Consider the following 22,265-nt stretch of genomic DNA (forward strand, 5'->3'; position numbering starts at 1 on the left):
CTCAGGAACTATTGACGACCTCTTTTCTCTCTTTAATATTCAATTCCCCCCCATTGAATCGATCCTTGCCATTGGCTTTTAAGCATGCTCGAGTTTCTTCCATTAAAAAGTAAACAAAATTTTCCTTAACCTACATCTTCCTCTAGCCTCCTTTCTAGATACCTCCACTCCTTTACAAAAACATTCTCCAAAGAATTTTTACTCATTGATTCCATTTATTTACCGCTTACACATCCTCAGTCCATTTCAATCTGACTTGGATCCCTAACTACAATGCCACTGTACTCACTAAGTGTTCTGATGTCTTACGGTTCTAACAGACCATTTTTGACTTTGTCTTCTCGCTCTATTATATTCAAGACTGTTAGCAAGTCTCTTCTCCTTAAAACACCCTTTTCCTTTGGCTTTACTGATGCTCATGCTTCTGGTTTTCTTTTTATATCTCTGCTGTTTCTCCATCTCCTTTGCACAAGTATCAGTAAGTGTTATTGACATTTTTAGAATTGAAAGAGTTGGTAAATATACATTATCTTCCACATTTCTATTTGTTTTGATATTAACTGTATACTTTAATATAAATTAATATCATTTGGGTTGTCTTATTATAATCATTTTCAATTTTCATTATATAATAATCTTTGGTATGACTTAGCAAATCTATAAATTCCCCTTGACAAATCCAAATTTAATTCCCCTTGACAAACCCAAATTTAGCATGCCTCTTTTATCACCTTGTAGTGTAAGTTTGCATTTTTGCATTTTGACCATAGACATATTGATTAGTCAAAGATTTAATAACTAATTCAAATTTCCTAGATGTATATAAAGCCACAATGATGCTATAGAGAGATCAACATGCAATATTTGAATATTCTTTCTTTTGCATATACAATTTATATGCTCTGTCTTAAGTTATAATGGCACATTGTGATAACTGCAGAGGACAGTGAACTGGATTTTGGACATTTGGGATAAGATTAAATGAAAAACAATGAAACACTTTTGAACTTTCTTTTCAATAGGAAAAAATAATTTCTTAGAAAATTAGCTCTAAATAACCCTCCTTCCTCCCCCGAAATGTGAGTTCTCTAAGTCATAGTGACCTTTTCCCACAATAATTTTATAACAAATATTCTCATGGGGACAATTTGAAATTCAGGTATTTTATGTCCCTTTGAATAGCTGAAAGGAAAGAACATAAATAAAGCTGAGATTCCTATTTCAGATCAGGTTTCTTCCAAAATTACACATTTAGGAAGCTAATTTCCCACAAGTATCCAAATGGTAATGAGAATTATATTTTCATCTCAGTAACACAATGGAATCCATTACTTCAAAAAGCTGAATATCACTGTCAAAGCAGCTCTTAAGTATTCATCAATTATGAGGATTATCTACCCTGCCAGAAAGGCTTCTCCACAAGTTGCGCTTCATCAGTGATGAGGTCAATGTCTAACTGTGAGGCCTCTACGTTCTCTTTCTCTGTGATACAGGGGAAAGAGGACCTAGACTTGAATCATTTCTCTACCTCCCATCAGTGGGATGGCATTGGGCATGACACTCTTTATTAAAGTGTCTTTGTTATCACTTGTAAAATGGGGACAACAGTGTTTTTCTCACATATTGACCATAAATATTACATTAAGTATTGTAGCAGAGATGAGACATAGACACAAATATTAACATATAGGGCAAAATATTAAAAGATCATTAAAAGACAAAATATAGGTGGCAGGAAGCATCAGATCAGGGAAGACTGAAGCTAGGAGTCTAGAAAACTTGTCTTATGGGGATAATCAAGTATGGGCTCTATGAAATGGCAAATATATATATCGGTCTCTGCCTCCAGTTCCTGGCACAGAGCTCCTAAAACCATTGTAATTTTCAAAGTGAGGAGAGCAGTAGGAGCATCTTTTGTTCTAATATTTGGTCTTTGACTCCATCCCTGACACAAAGTTCCTAAAGCCCTTGGAATTTCCTGGGTAATAATAGTGTCCTTTGTTCTATTAAAATGACTCTGGTGGGCTCCTGGATGGGGATTGATCACAAGAAAGACCAAGCCATGATTAGAAGCTTTAAAGTTTCAGCCCCGCCTCCATTCTCCAGAGAGGGGAGAAGGGCTGGAAATGGAGTTAATGATTGATCATGTCTGTGTGATGAAACCTCCTAAAAATCCCAAAAGTACAGGGTTCAGAGAGCTTCTGGGTTGCTGAACAAGTGTTGATGGTGGCAAAGTGGTGCAGCTGGAGAGAGCATGGAAGTTCCACACTCCTTTCCACATATCTTTCCCTATGTATCTCTTCATCTAGCTGTTTATCTGTATCCTTTATCACATCCTTTATTAAATAGAAAACTGGTAAATGTCAGTGTTTCCCCAAGTTATGTGAGTTGTTCTAGCAAATAATTGAATCCAAGAGGGAGGAGGTCATGGGAAGCTCTGATCTGCAGCCAAGTCCGAGAGAAGTTGTGGGTATCCTGGGGACCTACTACTTGTGATTGGCATCTGAAGCAGGCGGCAGTCTCATGGGACTGAGCCCTTCACCTGTGGGGTCTGATGCTATCTCCAGGTAGATAGTGTCAGAATAGAATTAAATTGTAGGGCATCAAGCTGGTGTCACAGAGAATTGCTTAATGTGGGTAGAAAAATGCCGCATCTGGTTTCAGAACTGTTGTGAGTGTAGTAGTAATGTGAGAGGAAAGGAGAAACATCGGAGGAAGAGTGAGTTTTTCCTAACTCGGGCTCTAAAAGGCCATGTGTTTAAACAGGTTGAGTGAGAGGTAGAGAGAGTAGGAAGGAGCAAGCAAGTAGAAAGTACAATGTAAATCTTGGGCAAGACTCCATGAGACTGGCATTAGAAATGCAATGTTAGGGCCTACAGGCTATTCAGGAAAGAACTCAAGTATGGGGAGCTGGGTGCTTGAACAGCGGTGCAAGAGCCAAGAGAAAATGAGACATTTGTCTGAGACAAGAGAAAAGTAGATGTTCTCCATAAAAAGACAAAGCTCAGCATAGAAGAACAGGAGGATCTGGAGACTGACAGTCTCAATAAGGAGGAGGAATAAGCTTCCACAAAACACGTCAATAAAAATTAAGTACAAAGGTGTGCAGTGACTCTTAAAAATCACTATTTTAAGAGCAAAAAGCATTCAGGGAAACAATATTCTACCACTGAGCGGTAGAGGAATTGGGAACTTTCAAGTCTTGGAGGGAAGGAAGGTGTTCTGGCACCCAGCATTAGCAACTACTATAGAGGCCAGGAAAGAAAGAACTGAGAAAACTATTAAAGAGAGGAAACGTAAGCATATAGCGCTGTGTCTATATATATTCCACATGTATGTTCATTACCATCTCCTTCAGAAACAAAAGAGAAAGAAAACTACAGGGGGAAAATGAACTGGGGAAACTGATTCAAAATGGGTGTCTTTGGTTGCAATTGTTTTTAATAAAAAGATAAACTTGAGAATTCTCTGTTGAAATAAGGCTTTTCCCTGTCACAGTTTACTGCTGATTATTAGTTTTCCAGTTGTACTATTCTATTTTATGTAGAAGAAACTGTCTCTAGGTTATTAGGTAAGTCAGTGAGAAGATAAGGGTCAATTTATGGTTAGTATTTTTGATAAAATACATGTAAATTGATTAGAGAAGTAATTTTTTTTTTTTTTTGAGGAAGATTAGCCCTGACCTAACATCTGTGGCAATCTTCCTCTGTTTTATATATGGGAGGTCTGCCAAAGCATGGCTTGATGAGCAGTGTATAGGTTCGCACCTGAGATCTGAACTGGTGAACCCTGGGCCCCGAAGCAGAGCACGGGAACTTAACTGCTACACCACCAGGGTGGCCCTGATAGGGAAGTAATTTTTCACAGGTTCTCCGTATCCTGATTTTGACTAATAAAGCATAGAAATACCAAAATCTCACACATTTTTCTCAGCTTACTAAAGGTATTCTCACATGAATAGAATCAGAAGCCTTCACTACCTATTTATAGGAGACTCCTCAAGTCCTCCCCACCCTTCACCCCCTACCCCTCCATGCATCCCCACCCATCCCTGTTCCCAGATCCCCAGGCCCTCTTCGCCTCATATGAGCTTTTGGATTAAGTTATGTCTCAGGCTCTGAGACCCATCAGTTTTTAAAAACCATACTTTAGTTCACTTTGACTGCCATTTTCTAAAACTAAGTCCTCATTTTCCATAACCTCTCTGAAGCTTAGTTGTCTGCCTTACTCCTTTCTACCTGTGGCTCAGTAAATGACCCAGAATTCAGATCTTCTGGAACTAGGAACCTATCTTGCCTTTGCCAGTCCTGCCCCCAGGGTGTGTGCCCAGTCCCAGTCTGGTCTTTCTTATTCTTCTGCAGTCAACCTTGCTAGAACCCATCATGTCGCAGGAAGCAACACCCCCAGGCTCCTCACCTGTTTTCATTAAGCAGGAATTAAACCACTGCCAGAGTGCATGCTGATCTTTTAGACAAAATACAATTTCTTCCTACCTCTTCTTTGTCAATGGCCCAAGAATTTGTCCTATGATCCACATATTTTTTCACTAACTACTTTGTTCAATGCTATAGGTTAGCTGTTGAGACAATGGCCTAGATTATTTTGACTCTTTGCTAGGAGGAACAAGGACCAAGAGAGAATTGACTCAATCTCTTCATGCAGCTGGAGCTATGATATATAAAAATCTGAGCAGGGCTGGCCTAGTGGCCTAGTGGCTCCACTTTGGTAGCCTGGGTTCAGTTCGCAGGCATCCACTACTCGTCAGGCAGCCATGCTGTGGTGGCAACCCATATACAAAATAGAGGAGATTGGCACAGATGTTAGCTCAGGGTGAATGTGCCTCAAACAAAAAGAGGAAAATTGGCAACAGATGTTAGCTCAAGGCGAATCTTCCTCAGCAAAAAAGGACAAAAAAAATTATAAAAAAATGAAACAACAACAAACAAATATGAGCAACAAGGAAGCCATAAACTGCCTGCAACATTCATGGCAGTACAGAGAAAGTGAATCTACAAACATAAACAAAGAGCCAAGACAGAGATGTAAAGTCTCAGACTGCCAACCAAACCTTGGTTCTCCTGCCTTCTTATGGTTGCATTTCTCCCCCTTCAGCTTCGTTAGCGAGACCTGGATCTCTACAATAAACTTCCTTGAGCTGCTTTCTGTCCTAAAGTGTCATAACCAATACACGTTACTTGTGATATACCTAAGGAGGGACAAGCAGTTGCCAGTTGATCATATGGGTCTGGAGCTCTGAAGAGAGAGATACAGAGCCAGGAGCACAGGGCCTCTCATCATTTTAAAAAGCAATCAACTGTTGAACATGACTACCTCCCCACAGGGGACTCTGCCACATCGTCTACGACCACCACTATCCACTATCATCACTAACTCAAAAGTTACTCCTTGTGTCACTAAGTAGAGATAGCCTTTCCCTTCTCTAAATCCCACTGTAATCTTTTCAAGAACGTAAATTATTTTTCCTTACACTGTTTTTTCTAGGACAACTTTGGGTGGGAGTGGCGTATTTAAGTGTATATGTCTGTGACTTTTTTCCTCACTCATACAAGATTGTTGGGCAATATTCCACAGACGGCTTAATTCCTGGTAGGCCTTCTATTTGGATAACTGCTACTCAGGTATCTTCCCCCTTTGGAAATCCCAGGATTTTTCTCTTTCCCTTGTAGATCATGGACACAGATTCCCACCTGAAGTCCTTGAGCCTTTCTGAGAGTCCTGCACCCAGAAGTACATGGCTTCAGAAAAGCAGATGGTTTCACCATGTGAATGGCCTGCACCTAAAAAAAAAATAGCATTGTCATAAAAATCCTCAAACTGAGGCATCCACAGTCCCATAACATAAAATATAATTATTCCATAGGTAAATCGCTTTGCTTCCATCTGCTTTTCATAAATGGCAGCAGCTGAGAAGAGGGAGGAAAGGAAGAGCTGGGAGATGGGAAACTGAGCGGAATTCTATCCCACTCACCCTCCAGAGGAGCGTACTGCTATCCCATCCTCTTCCCCATAACAAAGAGAACACTTCTCAATCGCCATCGCATGGAGAAGGAGCTAACTACAGAACTCTCACGACAGAATTGGAGAGTTTTGCTAACTTTATATTAACTTAAAAATAGTGAATGCCGTATGAAAATAATAACTTTATTAATACTTCATTTCTGCATTGTAGAAAGTTAAGGAATTGTATCTGTGGCTTGGATGAGAGACTCTAAAGTTTTCTATTTTATAAAATTCTGTTTCTTTTTTTAATGCATAAGAAGCCTGTTTTTCTTTTTGTAGTCTGTGAAAACAATAAAAATATGTCTATTTTGATAAGAGAGGCCTGAAAGTACTTTTTATAAAGCCAGCGATGAGATAAAGAATAACATACTATAAGTCATTGCAGGATAAATTTCTCATTAATCATTTAATGTGAATAGTTATGGATCAAGAAATTACAGAGGGCTTCTACCATATTGGTATGTTTGAAGTGATACAGTGAATTTTTAGAATTTAATGTTCTTTTTGTTAATGGAGCAAAGAGAAATACAATACTAGACCTCCCCAATGTAAATAATATAGTTCACTAGGAAGATAAACAAAAGTTTAGATTATGAAGAATTATAAGGTCTTTAATGGTTAAATATCTTTTGAAAACATTTCAAAGTAAACTTAATGATTCTTAAGAACGGACAAATGGATGGTTGCTGTTATGAGCATCAGGCCTTAGAGTCCACACCAGCAGCCAGAGAAAAAAAGTTAACCTCATTCCCAGATCTGATGGACATGAAACTAACACACTGCCAAGAAAAACATTTCTCATTCACTGGCCTGAATAAGAGCCTTTCCTATGTACATGGGAGGAAGTCATTTGCCAGATGTTGCTGTTTATTTTACAAGTCTCCCTTTGACTTGTGCTTATTTTCTCTTGACCTCCCCAACTTCTCCCATACACACCACATGAAGAAAAATCAAGACTCTGTAAACCTTGCTAAAGAAGTACCTAGCTATTCCAGTCAATACCTCAGTCTCAGCATGTGTTCTTGTTTATGAATCCCGCCTAATTGCTGATGGAGATTGAATGATTAGGCCTCCCCCATTCAATGCTATCTGCACATCCATCAGTAAAACAGACTATTTTACAACCTGGCAACATGAATGACATCTATGATGGAAACTTTCTCTTTTATGATAACAACAAACCTAATAATGTTAAATCAAGAGAAATAAAATAAAAGGAAGTAAAAATGAAAAGGAAAGATTGTGTTACTTTCTAAAGGCATTCTGTGTCTTTAGAACTCCTGAAAGATCACGCAGTGGAATGTCAGAGGTTACACTTTACCAAACGGGATGCCAGCAGGAATTTCACTGTAGTCTTGCTCTCCCCCTCCAACTAGAGAATCAAACTGGCTGATTCAGCAATAAGGTCTTGATTGTTCAATTTCTGTGTTACACCTCCGTTGCTATCTTTATGTTAAAATGACCTTGGTGTTCCTGTAGGTCACTGTGTCCTCAGGGGTCTCATACCCACCAACCTACAGGTCCACTTGCCAAAGCCAATTAGTTTTGTGGTGGAGGCTGCCTCCACAATTATGTCCCAGCTTTAGCTTTTGCACTCTTCTGGGATTCCCACTGTCTTGACCCGTTTGTTATCTTCTGGGTCTATTCCAGAATTAGGACTGAGAAAACTGGGATGACAGATAATGGGGCCAGGAAAATAGAGCAAGCACGGTTGAAGTCCAGTCACATAACATTCTGTAAATGTGCTCAGCGGGCCTGAGTTCTTTAGGGGTTACGGAAGGGACTCAAAGGCTTTAGGTTTAAATCATCTCCAAGAGTGTTTGTCTGTATGCAGACAACCCCTTATATTATTCCTGAAGCATATCCTAATACACAGAGAATGGCCCTGGGCACTTACTGGGTACTGGGTAGTCACTGAATAAATGAATGAATAGATGGTTATACAGTAATTCCTTGTGTGAGAGACTGAACAAAGATAGCCTCACGATATCTTTGCAAAGATATTTGACTATTAGGCTAGTTGGTAGGGCTTGCCCTCTCCCAAATTTTTGGCAAAATTTCTCACTTGGAATTAAGCAAAAATTGCCTCCATGCAATTACAAATCTCCAAAATCCTTTGGATCCTACTCACCTAGTTGACCAAGGGTTGAAAACTACCTAAGGCTATAATTTACATATTTTAATTTCTAATTAAATTAAATATTTTAATTTTAATTTTAAATTGGTATTTTATACTCAATGTGTTTTAAAAATACATTCTTTTCATTTTAATAACAAACCTGACTTGATTGTGGTTTAACGTAGTGTTCTCAAACTATCTATGGTAGAAGACCAGTTTGTTTTTTTTAATTTCATCCAAAATAGGCAGATATTTTTATAAAATAAAATAAAGATGAATTACCAGAAAAAGAAAATTAAAACACCCACGTTTATTGCAGTATTATCCACGATAGCCAAGATATGGAAACAATCTAAGTGTCCATTGACAAATGAAGGGATAAAGAAGATGTGGTGTGTATACATAAACAATGTAATATTATTCAGCCATGAGAAAAAAGGAAATCCTGCCATTTGGAGCAACATGGATGAACCCAGAGGACATTATGCTAAGTGAAATAAACCAGACAGAAGAAGACAAATATCGCATGATCTCATTAATATGTAGAATCTAAAATAGACAGTCAAACTCATAGAAAGAGGGAGTAGAATGGTGGTTACCAGGGCTAGGGGGTGGGAAAGATTGGGAGATGCTGGTCAAAGAGTACAAACCATAAGTTGTAAGATGAGTAAGTTCTGGGGAATCTAATGTATAGCATGGCAACTATAGTTAATAATACTGGGGCCAACCCCGTGGCTGAGTGGTCAAGTTCGCATGGTCTGCTTCGGTGGCCCAGGCTTTCACCAGTTCGGATCCTGGGCACAGACATGGCACCACTCATCAAGCCATTCTAAAGCGGCATCCCACATGCCACAACTAGAAGGACCTACAACTATAATACGCAACTATGTAATGGGGGGCTTTGGGGAGAAAAAGAAAAAAAGAAAAAGAAGATTGGTAACAGATATTAGCTCAGGTGCTAATCTTTATAAATAAATAAATAAATAAAAATAATACTATGTTCTATACTTGAAATTTGCTGAAAGTAAATATTAAGCATTCTCACTCCAAAAAAATAAAATAACGTGAGGTAATGGATGTGTTAATTAATCTAATTATAGTAATCATTTTTCAAGGTACATGTATGTCAAATCATCACATTGTACACTTTAAATATACACAATTTTATTTGCCAGTTATACCTCAATAAAGCTGGAGGAAAAAAAGAAAAACAAAAAATAAGAAAATACAAACGCTATTGTTTTTGTCATTAGATTCAACAGACAAAATTACCTTGTCAAGTTTCTTTCAGTTATGCCAAAATTTCCAAACACTCTCAATTTTTGTATTTATCTAGCCACAAACTATTCACAATCAGTTTGAGCAGCAGTACCAATCTGTGGATCAGACTAAGGGTCACACTTTTTTAGGTCCAATCTTCTTTCTTTTGCCCTGAATTGACCAGATTTAGGGCAATACCTCAGAGTAGGTTCACACTTTTTATTACTTCCTTTCCATAATACTTAGCACTAATATCTTTGCAGAGGGGAAGATCACTCTATGTTGTTGAAATTAGTTTCCAACATTTTTCAAGTCTAAAAGAACTCTTTTTAACTCATTGTATCCTTTAAGTTTTTGAACATTAAAGACTAAGTACTTGTCAAAATTCAGAAAATAAAGGTCAATAAGAAAATGTCTCTTTTCTCACAAAGAATGATTCTTCTCACTTATACACATCTCTCTTCCCCCATTGAAATGCTACCAAGCCATATTTTCTTGGCATTAGGGAATAATGAAGATATATGGTCAGATAACAATGAGCTCATACAGAAGACTGCATAATTCCCAACGTGCTGCCCTTTGAAAAGATTGGGAGAGGGAGGACTATGTCCTATGTGTTCTTTTAATATCTCTTTCTCTCTCTCACACACACACATATGTGCACACATGCACAGCACATATCATAATGGCTTAGCAATTAAGTGTGTGGCTTTGTAACCAGATAGACTTTATTCAAGCTGTGACCATGCCACTTATTAACCATGAGATCTTGGGCAAGTCACTCACTCTTCTGTGTCCAGGTGTCACAGTAGGTTCTCCATAAATATTTTGTGAATTAGCAAAGGCATGAAAAAAATGGTGTTGAAGAGTCGTATAGTATAAGACGGACAAACAGCATCATATTTTTTCATTTGTGCCAGTTTCCTAGAGTTGGGGGTGGAGGGGGGAACAATATCACAGTGAAACATCCAGCAATTACTGACCCCATCAAAATCTAAAGTTCATTACCAAGAACGGAAACCATGGAATGTCTTATGAAAACTATAAATGAATGAGCACAGAGCTTTCTTTCAGTGCTAATGCTCTCCTTTCTGATGGCCAAAAAATTACCTAAGCAGGCAAATACAAAACCTGAGTTAAAAATACCACAATTCTGTGTTACTAAGTCTATGCTCATAAATGCACGCTTTAAAAAAATGAATTGAATCAGAACAAGTAGATATTTCTAACAAAAACCATTATTTGAATTCAACCACCATTTTATAAGTATTTCCAGGTTTTAAACATGGCAAAATGAACTGAGTTTACCAAAAAACACTATCACAGGAGAAATTTCTAGTTATTATTGCTCCATTACTCCTTCCCTTACGGGAAAGATGCGGATTATAGAGACTCACACAAGCAATGAAGTACAATTTCAGAAGAGATTTCTTACACAAAGTGGAAAAGTTTTAGTGACAAACCTCCAGTTATAAGATATATAGGGATGGAATGTACAACATGATGGCTATAGTTAATCCTGTTGTATGATATACAGAAAAGTTGTGAAGAGAGCAGATCCTAAGAGTTCTCATCACAAGAGGAAATTATTTTTCTTTTCTTTTCATTGTATCTATATGAGATGATGGATGGTAAACCTATTGTGGTCATTATTTCACAATACATGTAAATCAAACCATCATGCTGTACATCTTAAACTAATACAGTGATGTAGGTCAATTATTTCTCAATAAAACTGGAAAAAAAGTTTTAATGAATTTTTATTCTGTAAATGGAATGGGGTCCCTATAGCAGAGGGGTCGTAAGTCATAGGGGATAAGGGAAAAGGACAACGGAATTTGAGATCAGAGGCTGTGGGAAGACTACACTGTACTGTGAATTTTTAGCTGCAATTCAGTTTTCCTTCTTTAAAATACAAATAATGATACATATTCTGAAAGGGGTATTATAAGAAATACATGATACAATATATCTGAAAAGCATTTTTGTAAGTTCTTGAGTTTTCAAATGTTTTTAAAGGCAATATAGAAATATATACTGCACTTTATTTTAATTTACAAAGCTTCCATGAGGGCAGAAATGCAGACGGCATTGTTTAAGACCATAACAGAGAAATATACGCCTTTACAACCATTGATATAGTTTTGGCCTCAGTTGCAGAAATCCCAAGGCTGAATAGCCTACCAAGAAACTGCCAAACACAGAGCAATGTGAGATATGTCACATTTCTCTCAGTAAATACTCTTCTTATTCTCCATCTTTTAAAGAGACAGAAAATGCAAACTTTTTTCCAACTGGCCAAAATAGTTGTCCTGTGGTAAAGAATAAAGGCCTGGGTAAACAGCCCCCAGAGCAGTGTTACAACACAAACAAAAACGGAAGCTTGACGACATGCCCATCCCCTTCCTTAGTCCGAAGGGGAAAAAGAAGCACAATTGCTAAATGAGGCGCTCTTTCCCGCAAGGTCTCTTCATTAGCTGTGCGTGGATATTTGCCTTTTTGGAAATATCCTTTCCCAAGATCACTTCCCATTCCTTGGTGCAAACAGCACACGGTCATTGTCTGCAAGCACGCAGTTCAAGTGATTCATGTTGGAGAGAGGGCCTTGCCCCAGGACTGCAGACTTCTAAATTGCTTTGGGGGTTCACTTGCCAACTCATGTTAGTTTTGGCAGAGCAGACGTATGGAAAACCGTTCTTCTCACATTCTTTGCTCTAACACTTTGCGTTGTCAGATGAAAAAGCAGTGCAAAACTAAAACCGTTCCAGACCAAAGCAGACTGAATTTAGTTTGACTTTTGGGAGACTCAGTCATGGGGGGAAGGGCACTCAGGGACCATCTGGAGCTGTGCATTCTAGAGGCAGCGCTGTTGCTCACTATGGCGTCACTCTGCTCTCTGAGGAGGAATTTCTACATCTCTGAACTGAAGAATTTTTCCTAGATTAAAATTTGATGATCACAAGAGAAAAAGAGCACTTCAGATTAAGGTTTTCAATGGCTTTTCTATATTTACATTCATAAATGGTTTTATTAAAAACTATACTTTCTGTTGTCAGAGCTAAGATTGGAAAGTGAAATGACTTAAAGAAAGAAGTCACACCAGATTTCTACTGGATCATTTCAATCATTTAGCTATTCATTAAGTATGTATTAGTCTGTACGCTTCTAAGGAAATTAGGTGAACTAAAACATTCCTTTTATTTATGTACCTTTTTTCCTCTCTTTTTCTCCCATCTACCAATACCACTTATAGAATGAGGAATTGTTATTTCAAGTTATGGAAAAGCAAAAGGGAATTTCATAATGATTAGTTTGCTTTGTTTAAAAGGGAAAGTATTGAATTTCTATTTACGGTGTTAGAATGATACCATATTATAAAATATTTAACAACAATTAACATGGAAAAAAGGAAGTTGCCAATAGTTTTACCACTCGTTGTCATCCAGGACTTAGTAACTTTCTGTCAGGTTTTTTTAGGTGTAAATTTTTTAGAAGGAAGCAGAATTCTTTTTTAACTTAGCTATGGTCATAACACATATTCAATTTCGCACGCTGCTTTTCCACCTGAATAGATTAACGTAAGCATTTTTCCAAGTTACTATAAACTCTTTATTGGTTGCATAATATTCCACAAACATATACCAAAATTTACAGAGATATTGCCCAGTAGATGAGCATTTTAAGTAGTAAGTTGTCAAACAATTTTAATATTTGTGTGTAAATTATGTAAAGTTTTCATCAAGGGGAGAAATTGCAATACTTGGAGATGGAATAAGAGCAAGGAGGAGCAGCAGTGACAAGCCTCCTGGCCACCAGGCAACTCTTTAGAATAGAGGCAAATACGGGGCCAGGGAAATTCCTCACACTGCCTCAATCCAGACACAGCAGTAAAGAAAAATGGGCCTCCCAGTAAGTAAATTAGAAGAAATATTTGTTCCCAGGAGAAGTCCCACCCATTCCACAGCCAGACAAAAATGCTCACCAAGGAAAATCTGATTTTCTACAACAGCAACAACTGGCTTTCAAAGTAGCTTGAGGTAAAGGGCCAAGTGGCAGTGACAAATTCTGCTGTCCTAACATGCTGAAATGCAATAAGGTGAGCGAGCCGTGCCCTGCGATGTGGGAGTTGTAAGGAAAAGGAAATGTATTTTGTTTTCAATCCCAGTACATCAATAAGAAAAAAAATTTTTTTTGAGGACAATTAGCCCTGGGCTAACATCTGCCACCAATCCTCCACTTTTTGCTCAGGAAGATGGGCACTGAGCTAATGTCAGTGCCCATCTTCCTCTGTTTTAGATGTGGGACACCTGCCACAGCTTGACAAGTGGTGCATAGGTCTGCACCCAGGATCCGAACCAGCAAACCCCAGGCCCCCAAAGCAGAACGTGCAAACTTAACCACTGCGCCACTATGCTGGCCCCTCAATAAGGAAATTTTTGAAATTGCTCACCAGAGTGTGCAATATACTCATTTATATTCTTTATAGGAGTTGCATAAACAAATTTCTATTTTTTTTGCTGAGGAAGATTCGCCCTGAGCTAACATCTGTTGCCAGTCTTCCTCATTTTGCTTGAGGAATATTCACACTGGACTAATGTCTGTTCCAGTCTTTCTCTATTTTGTCTGTGGGTCACTGCCACAGCATGGCTGCCAACGAGTGGCGTAGGTCAATGCTCAGGAAGCAAATTCGGGCCGCCAAAGCAGAGCGTGCTGAGCTTAACCACCAGTCCATGGGGACAGCCCAGCAGATTTCTCGTTTAGAACTATTTTTTCTTCCTGTATGTAACACTGGAGTTGGAGAGCTACACAGAGGATTCATCCTACCTTCACAGGACCATCTTAGCTGAATTTTATGATTAAACTTTCATAATTACTCTGAAAGATATACGGATGACATAAAAAATGTTACTGGAAAACTTTTCCCAGTAATAGTTTAAAATGTATCAGTGACAATAGAGGGCCGGCCCCGTGGCCAAGTGGTTAAAGTTCCGCACCCTCCATGGCCCAGGATTTGCAGGTTCAGATGTTGGGTGCAGACCTACTCCACTTATCAGCCATGCTGTGGAGGCAACCCACATGTAAAGTAGAAGAAGATTGGCACAGATGTTAGCTCAGGGCTAATCTTCCTCAAGCATAAAAAAAAAAGAGGAGGATTGGCAACAGTTGTTAGCTCAGGGTGAATCTTCCTCACCAGAAAAAAAAGTATCAATGACAATAGAGATGTGTTTCTTGATGACTTAAAGAAATACCATGGCTAAGTTAACATAAGACTTGAAATTTTAAGGCAAAGTATAGTGATTTTGCAAAGTGTTTTAGAATTAAAAATAAATTTGACCCAATTTTTTTAAATAGGAAAATAAACTATAAATCCAAGATGTAAAATGACTGAGTCTATAGGTCCTAAGAAAATACAAATTGCAATCAGAGAAGTTAAAAAAAATTTCAAAGAAAACAATTTTGATGATGAAGTTTATTAGACAGTGCGCTGATTATTCAGTTTCTTAATTCCCTTTCCTTTAAAGTGTTTAAGAAAAGGGCAGAGAATTTTCTCTCTAAAAGGTTTCAGGAGGAGTTCTGTGAGAGAGGAAGATGGCCTGGAGTCTAGACGGTCTCTTGAGAGCTTTCCTGTGTGCTGATCCTGAATTTCATTCATTACTCATCTCCTTAGAGGTAATCCAAACAGATTAAGCAATAAATTGCTTTTTTCTTCCCTCTTCTTTTTGGTTTGGGAACTATTTTTAAATTAATACTTCCGCTCCTTCCCCAGAACCCTGGAACCTTTGCAAACAGTTGTTAAATGGCTGTAATTCATTCCCAGATTCACCAACGTTCACCACCACCCACAAGATAAGCAACACCCACTTTAAGGTATCATAGTGTCAAACACTATAAAAAAGGAAAAAGGGATTTATAGCAGCTGGTAAACACAGGCTTCTAATTCAAGAAAACACTGCAAAAGAGAGAGATTTTTTGCTTTAGACAAAGACTGTGAGAATTTCTAAATTCTGTTAGTACTTCAAAGCCTTATTCTATTACACCATATACAACTCAACTCATAAATTACTTTTCATTTTTCCTCGGGGCCAAACTTTACTTAATAACTAGACCTGCCAAATTTTATTTTCTTTAATTGTGTGTGCATTTTGTTGTGCAATTCAAGTTTGTTGTAGTCGACTGCAACAATGATTTATGATTTACTCTGGTAAATTTCCACTACCTTTTGTAAAGAAAAACTCAAATAATTTTAACAAAAAAAAGATGTGCTGCAATATATACAATTTATACAGCAAGTTCAGAATGTTGGGAGAAAGTATCAGAGGAAAAATTGCTCCCACTATCTTTCAGAAAGAAATCTTTGCAAATGTGGCTAATCAAGGATTTATGTAATTTAGTATTTTTAAAGGTATTTGTTTTTTAGTTGATAAATACATTAAATTGAGTAACACTGAAAAGAGAGAAAACAAAACCCACTAGACTTTCTTTGTATTTAAGCCATTCAATCATTGGCTTTACCCAATAGCAGTAGCAGTCCCATTAACACAATTCAGTTACGTTAATTGTTAGTTGATAATCAACACTGTTTATTGACTTACTGTTAATTGATTAACAGTGTTAATCAGTCCCTGCCCCCCAATGGCTACTTGATTCCATATACTATTGATAGAGATTTTAAATAAAAACTCTTTTAAGGTTTAAAGATCCCTAGTTCCATAGACAATGATTTGAGAGTCCAAACTCAGCACCTAATTGCTGTGTTAGATAACAACAAATGAAAATACTCTGTAGCGTTTCTCAATTAATCAAAGGAATCTTTGATCTAAGATTGAACCACAGCACCCATAGTCATATACAACCTCCTTAGTTAACATAATCTACTAAGGAGCAAAAATTTACAATGCTGTAACTTTGTGATTATTTTTGCTTTTATTTGTTATACAGCCTTTTAGAAATAAAAAGATTCCACTTCAGGCACCACAGAAAGTTGCTGTTTCAACCAATGACTTTGGGAATCTTTGAGACAGTATGGTAGGGAGTCATCACCAAATGGATTTTAATATCTGGGTGAGCGGTTCTCAAACTTCAGTATGCATCAGAATTGCTGCAGTTAAGTTGAAGCCTCTGTAATTTTCATTTCACAGGTGATTCAGATGCCCACCCAAGCTTGAGAACTGCTGATCAAGAGTGCACGTTCGAGATCCCTTCCATTTTGTCCTAGAAATTAATTTTTTAATGTATTTTGCCTTATCAAATCTGGATTAAAATGTGGTTTGTCCTTAATTTCTAGAACTGCCTGTAGCCTTTGTCTTCTCTGTACATGATTATTCTCTGGTCGTTAGCAACAATTCACTATATGTAGCTGAATCTCTCCAGAGACTCAGGGAGAAGAAAGAGGGATCAGCCGCTCCAGAGGGAACCTGTGTGGCTGAGTGAGAAGTGAGTTCAGTTAGCTAAGTTCAATGGTACCTCAATTTCCTTAGAGAAAAAAAAAAAACATTTCTAGCCTTGAAATAAGCTGCTCTAACAGCTGGATCTAGATGAAATACATGACACAGCTTCCTCGTTGGAAGATCCTAGTTCTTCAGAAAACACTGTGGGAGATCTGTTGACAATTTCCTGTAGCCTGACCAACACTAATTCCCAATGATGTCAACTGTTTCCTTTCCATGAGTTTTCGCAAAGCCCTTTACCATGGCAAAATTTGTTTTTGAAGAGAATATGCTAAGATATATTTTGTTTTTGCTATATCTAATGCGTCTGAAACTTAGTAGGCCTTCAATAAACGTCTGTTGAGTGAACAGATGGTTCCTTGACACATACAGTGTATGATCTTTAAAATTACGAAAGACATGATAAACTTATACACACTCCTTTGTAAAATACCAAGGGAATTATCTTTGTGCGTTATTGATCTACCAAGAGGTGATGTCCATTGTGCAAACGTATTCACCAATGACTCTTATTCAAAATACAGCATTATTTAGAGGTTTCTTACCTCTAGCATGATATAATTCCAGATTTTGAGTATTAGTTTACAAATTTAGACCATCTGATGCCAACTAATACAAGATGGTCCTAGACTGTAATATATTTTGAAGCATGATCTCATTCATAAAAGACTCTCTATCCTTAAAGATATAAGCAGAATCCTGATGTAACCCTCTGACATCTTAATAGTGTTGCTGTCTATGAAATGACTAGATTTCCTGGGATGGGCACATCTGTTTCCTAACAACTCATCAGTAGAGAGCTCTTTCTACACATATTGAAAGCAAAAAGTCTTTTCTATTGAAGTAGAGCTTAGATTCCATGAATTGAAACCATAAGTTTTACTTAAGCAGAGGTGGACTCTACCCAATAAATCTCTAAAAGCTGTCTGTCAATCAAATTTTGTAAACTGAATTAGATTCTAAAGTACTGGAGGACCTTGTCAGTCAACGTGAGCCCATGATACTGTCTTTTGTAAAGTGATGAAAAGTAAATAAATGTAAAAGTAAATCCTTTTACTACCAACAAATTTGTCATTTGTGTTATTAAGGTAATGCCTTGTTTCAGCAGCTTGAGGAGGCCCTTTTAGATGTGATTCCTGTTTTAAAAGGATAGATTAAGGAATATAAAAAAAAAGAAACAGAAAATCATCAGCCAAGTGGATTTTGCCTAGGTAAATTTCTTCTTTCATTCAATTTATTAAATTGTTCTCTAAGCCAAACATTAAGCAATAGAGAACAAGATAGTCGTAGTCCCTGCCCTCATAGAGTTTACACTCAAGAAAGAAACGTAAACATTAAGAAAATACTTATACATGCAAGAGGTATTAAGAAAAGAGAAGTTCAGATTGATATGGGGATATTTAAAGCGACATCTTCAAGGCCTTCCTGGGGACGTGGTATTCAGGCTGAGATCTGAATGATAAGTGACAATTGGCCAAGCAAAGTAAGAGGAAACAGCAGGCTCTTGGTTCAGAGGCAACAGAGAGACTGTCAAGTAAAACGAATTGAACAGAGCCCAATAAGGCCAAGGTAGAGAACAGATGGGGCAGCAAATTGGGAGAGGAAACTGAAAGTGTGGGCAGCACTTGTTTGTGCTCTGCCACCATGTGAGGTCTGAGACCTTGTCCTCAGAAGAGAGGAAAACTATAAAAGGGGGTAAAGCAGGTATCACAGTAATGGTTTCATGAACACACACCAAAGAAACAACACTCAGCCAACTCTTATTAGAGCCATCTGTCTCAGCCTAAGGTTATCTCCAAGGAGCAGAGCCAGAGACATGCAGCGCTGGCAAGCTGGTAATTTATTTTAGGCAGTGAGCCCAAGGAACAGGAGTAAGAGACTGGGAGGAGAGAGACGAAGGAGAGAAAGCCAGTCTGAAGCTGCACTATTGAGTAGATCTCCACTGTGGGCAGCAGATCTCCATCCCACATGGGACAGCTCCGAGGAGCCATGTAGAAAGTGCCTTAGCATCATCCAGCCAAGGGGTGGAATAGGGGAGTACTTACCCACCACCTCCCATTCCCAAGTCCAATGGGTCCAGGTTCACACATGCATCCAAATTGCTGAAAGGGTCCACGTGGGTGTGCCACAAGGCAGCACTAGGATTGAGCAAGAGGCACCTGTGCGGCTGAGGCAGGTGCCATCAGGCTAAGACTGCCCTGCAGCTGGTAGCAACAGCAAGCCTGAAATTAAAAAGTGTGATAAGAGCTTGTGAGGTAAGACATAAGAAGTATCAGACACACCACTCCATTAACCATTCACTCAGGAGACTGCTGTAAATGTGGAATTATTCATCAACTAAACACAGAGCCCCTATAAAGCATTTGGAGCACAAGTGCTGGAGAGGACAATGGGTCCTCTAGTATCAAGTTCTGTCCATAACTAATGCTCTCATCTTTCTGAATAACACTATGTACCAGGCTATGTGCAAAGCCCTTACATTGTCATATTGAATCCTCCCACCAATCCTACGAGGGAGTACTATCATTATAATTATATCAGTTATCTATTGCTGTATAGCAAATTATCCCAAACTCAGCAGCTCAAAACAACAAACATTTATTATCGCACTCAGTTCCTAAGTCAGGAATTTGGAAACAGGTTGACTGGGTATTTCCAGCTCAGGATCTCTCATGAGGTTGCACTCAAGACATCAGCCAGAGTTGCAAACATCTGAAGGCTTCACTGGGGCTGAAGGATGGGCTTCCAAGATGGCTCACTCATATGATGCTGGTTGTTGGCAGGAAACCTCAGCTCCTGCCATGTGGGCCTTTCCTCACACTGCTTGACGATCCTCACAACATGGCCCCTGGCTTCCCCTAGACTGAGCAATCCAAGAGAAAGGGCAAGGCAGAAGCCACAATGTCTTTGACTACCTAGCCTCAGAAGTCACATACCATTATTTCCTCAGTATCCTATTGATTACACAAGTCAACTCTATTCGACATGGAAGGACACTACACACGAGCGTGAATTCCAGGAGACAAGCATCATTGGAGCCATCTTGGCTGTCTGCCACAATCACCATTTTACAATTGAAGCTTCTGGGGCCCAGAGAGAGAGAGTAGTTTTCATAAGGACACGGTAAGATGTGGACCTAATAGTTGAAGCTGGTTGTCTCTGACTCTAAGTACTATGTTTTTATCACTATACTGTCTCTTTAAATAAGCTAGTGCTTAAAGCCAGATGTTTATCCACACAGGGAAACGTTTAATCTAAAATCATATCAATAAGAGAAAAAAGAACCTGGAACCTACCAAGAGATTAATTTGGCACAAATTTCTGACTCCGGCTTCCTTCATCTACAAACTAAATTGTCAGATTTATAAACACAGGTGTACTTGTGCCAGAGTTAATCAAATGTTACATGGCATAGCGTAAAGAAAAAGGGCACAATCTGAGAAAGTTTAATTTAGTAAAATAAACTGACTTCAAAGCAGTCCAGATGGTTTCAATAACACCTTAAAAAAAAGGAAGATTAAGGGCGTGATAATGAGACGTGAATAACAATTCTGAACTCTCTACGGGAGGGAGCAGGGACTGCTGTCTTCTTCTTTGTATTTACAGAAGCCTGATGAGTAAATGTTGCTATAAATCATCCAGGATGCCCGAGTCCAGTACTTTGCAGGAAGGCTGGGGTTACAGTTCTCAGCAGCGCAGTGCCGTGCAGTTCAAGCAAAATGTGAAAACTGAGGCACAAAGAATAGGTGTCTTGAAGGTTGTCCTCCACCTGTACCTGTGTAGTGGCACTTTGGGACATTTAAATCTTTATATTCATTTAATGAACTATCAGTGTTGGAGTAGAAAAGATAAGAGAATGAGCAACGTTTACCATTCTTTAGTCCAGTCAATATCAAACATCTTGATATTTAAGTCACACAGAGAAAATCTAGGGATGATATTCTCAGTGTAGAGAGTGTAACTGTATTCTCATGACCTCCCTACTCATCACACCAAGTCCTACCTTTGGTTGTCGCATGGCATCTCCAAGCCCTCCTGCCAACGGAGGAAGCCATTTGATGGGGTGTAATCCATTTGAGTTCTTGCTAATGAGTCTGCCTTTCTAACTCTCCAAACTCCCACAGTGCCGTCCTCCCCCTCTTGCTCTCCTCCAGAACAATACTCCATTGTCTAATGTAAATAACGATCTTAGAGCTTCAAGCACTGGTTCTTTCTAACTATAGCCATTCCGAAAGCTCTTGCTCTCTGTCTTTCTTTCTTTTATGAAAGTTAAAAAAAGCAGGCATATCATGGGCTGAGATCCATGCAGTAAATTAAATCCATTCCATAGTCAATGGTTTCCAGCAGTTTTTCATATCTGCAGAGCAGGCCTACAAACTCAATCATGCTCATTCATTTCAACTTTTGTTACAAAGCATTTGGAATAGAATAAATTAGCCAGCTCATCTTTCCCTCTCTTTCATTAAAAACAGTGCTATTTCTTTAGAGAGAGCATTTCGTGGAATAGACACCATTTCTTACAGTAAAATAGCTTGACAGATAGGCTAAGAGATATGCAACAGTGTTCAGCAAGCTTTCAAAGGAGAGAGGAATGTGGAACGAAAAGAGACAGGGGCTCTGACAATACAGCACCTTGAACTTTCCAGGGTCTTTGAACTTAAAAAATGAAGCTTTGGAACAGCACTGTAACAGGCTCCTGGAATATTTCCAGGATTTATTTTTTCTGAGAAAATGGAATCTCTAAAACGTGACTATTAACATAAATGAATTTCATCATCTTTTTTCCATTCCATTTCCCGGTCCCATAACATTTCAGATACACTCATGTGACTCTTCAGAGGAATATCGTTACAAAGGATATACTGTATTCAATTTTGTGGAAGAATAAAACAGGTCAGCAGCAAAACTCCAAATCAATTCTATGACAATTGCAAACTCAAGAGTTTTTAACCTGAGCTGTTTGAGTCAGGGAGCATTGCATAGAGGGACAGAAGAGGAGAAAAAAAAGACAAGCCTTCGGAAGAATGGTGGGGAGAGTGTGCCAAGCAATTCTCAAACTTGAAAATCAACTTTGGTTCCCACCTAACGCCAGGACTCTCTACAAAACCCTTTCCACAATAGCAGAAGCGAGTGGATATATCGTGACACAATGAAGCTTAAGCTCTGGGCCCCTCACTTGCATGGGGCCCTTCCAAGGATAACTCTGTCTTTAGCTTTCTATTTGCAAATTCGAATTGTGTTTCTTAAAGAGGATCTCCCAAATTGTTTAACATTTAGGGCCCTTAAAATTTGGACTTATTTCTGCACCACACATTTGCAGAAGCAGCCCTTCATCATTTCCACAAATACAAGCAAAAGCATGGAGAAGCAAAAATAACTAAAGCATTTAAAAACACTTAGAGCTGGTCACCCAGCAG

The 22,265-nt window shown here is 38.5% G+C and overlaps 1 long non-coding RNA gene across 1 annotated transcript; it reads right to left on the reverse strand.

Annotated features, from left to right (window-relative positions):
* Nucleotides 1–5,660: 5,660 nt before the first annotated feature.
* On the reverse strand, nt 5,661–20,944 carry LOC139044784 (uncharacterized). Its single transcript, XR_011501948.1, has 3 exons — nt 20,852–20,944; nt 18,894–19,070; nt 5,661–5,798 (listed from the first exon to the last, which is right to left on the reverse strand). It is a non-coding gene; the product is annotated as an uncharacterized lncRNA (long non-coding RNA).
* Between the last annotated feature and the right edge of the window lie 1,321 nt (nt 20,945–22,265).

Source organism: Equus asinus, chromosome 3, assembly GCF_041296235.1.
Source record: "Equus asinus isolate D_3611 breed Donkey chromosome 3, EquAss-T2T_v2, whole genome shotgun sequence".
Taxonomy (NCBI): domain Eukaryota; kingdom Metazoa; phylum Chordata; class Mammalia; order Perissodactyla; family Equidae; genus Equus; species Equus asinus.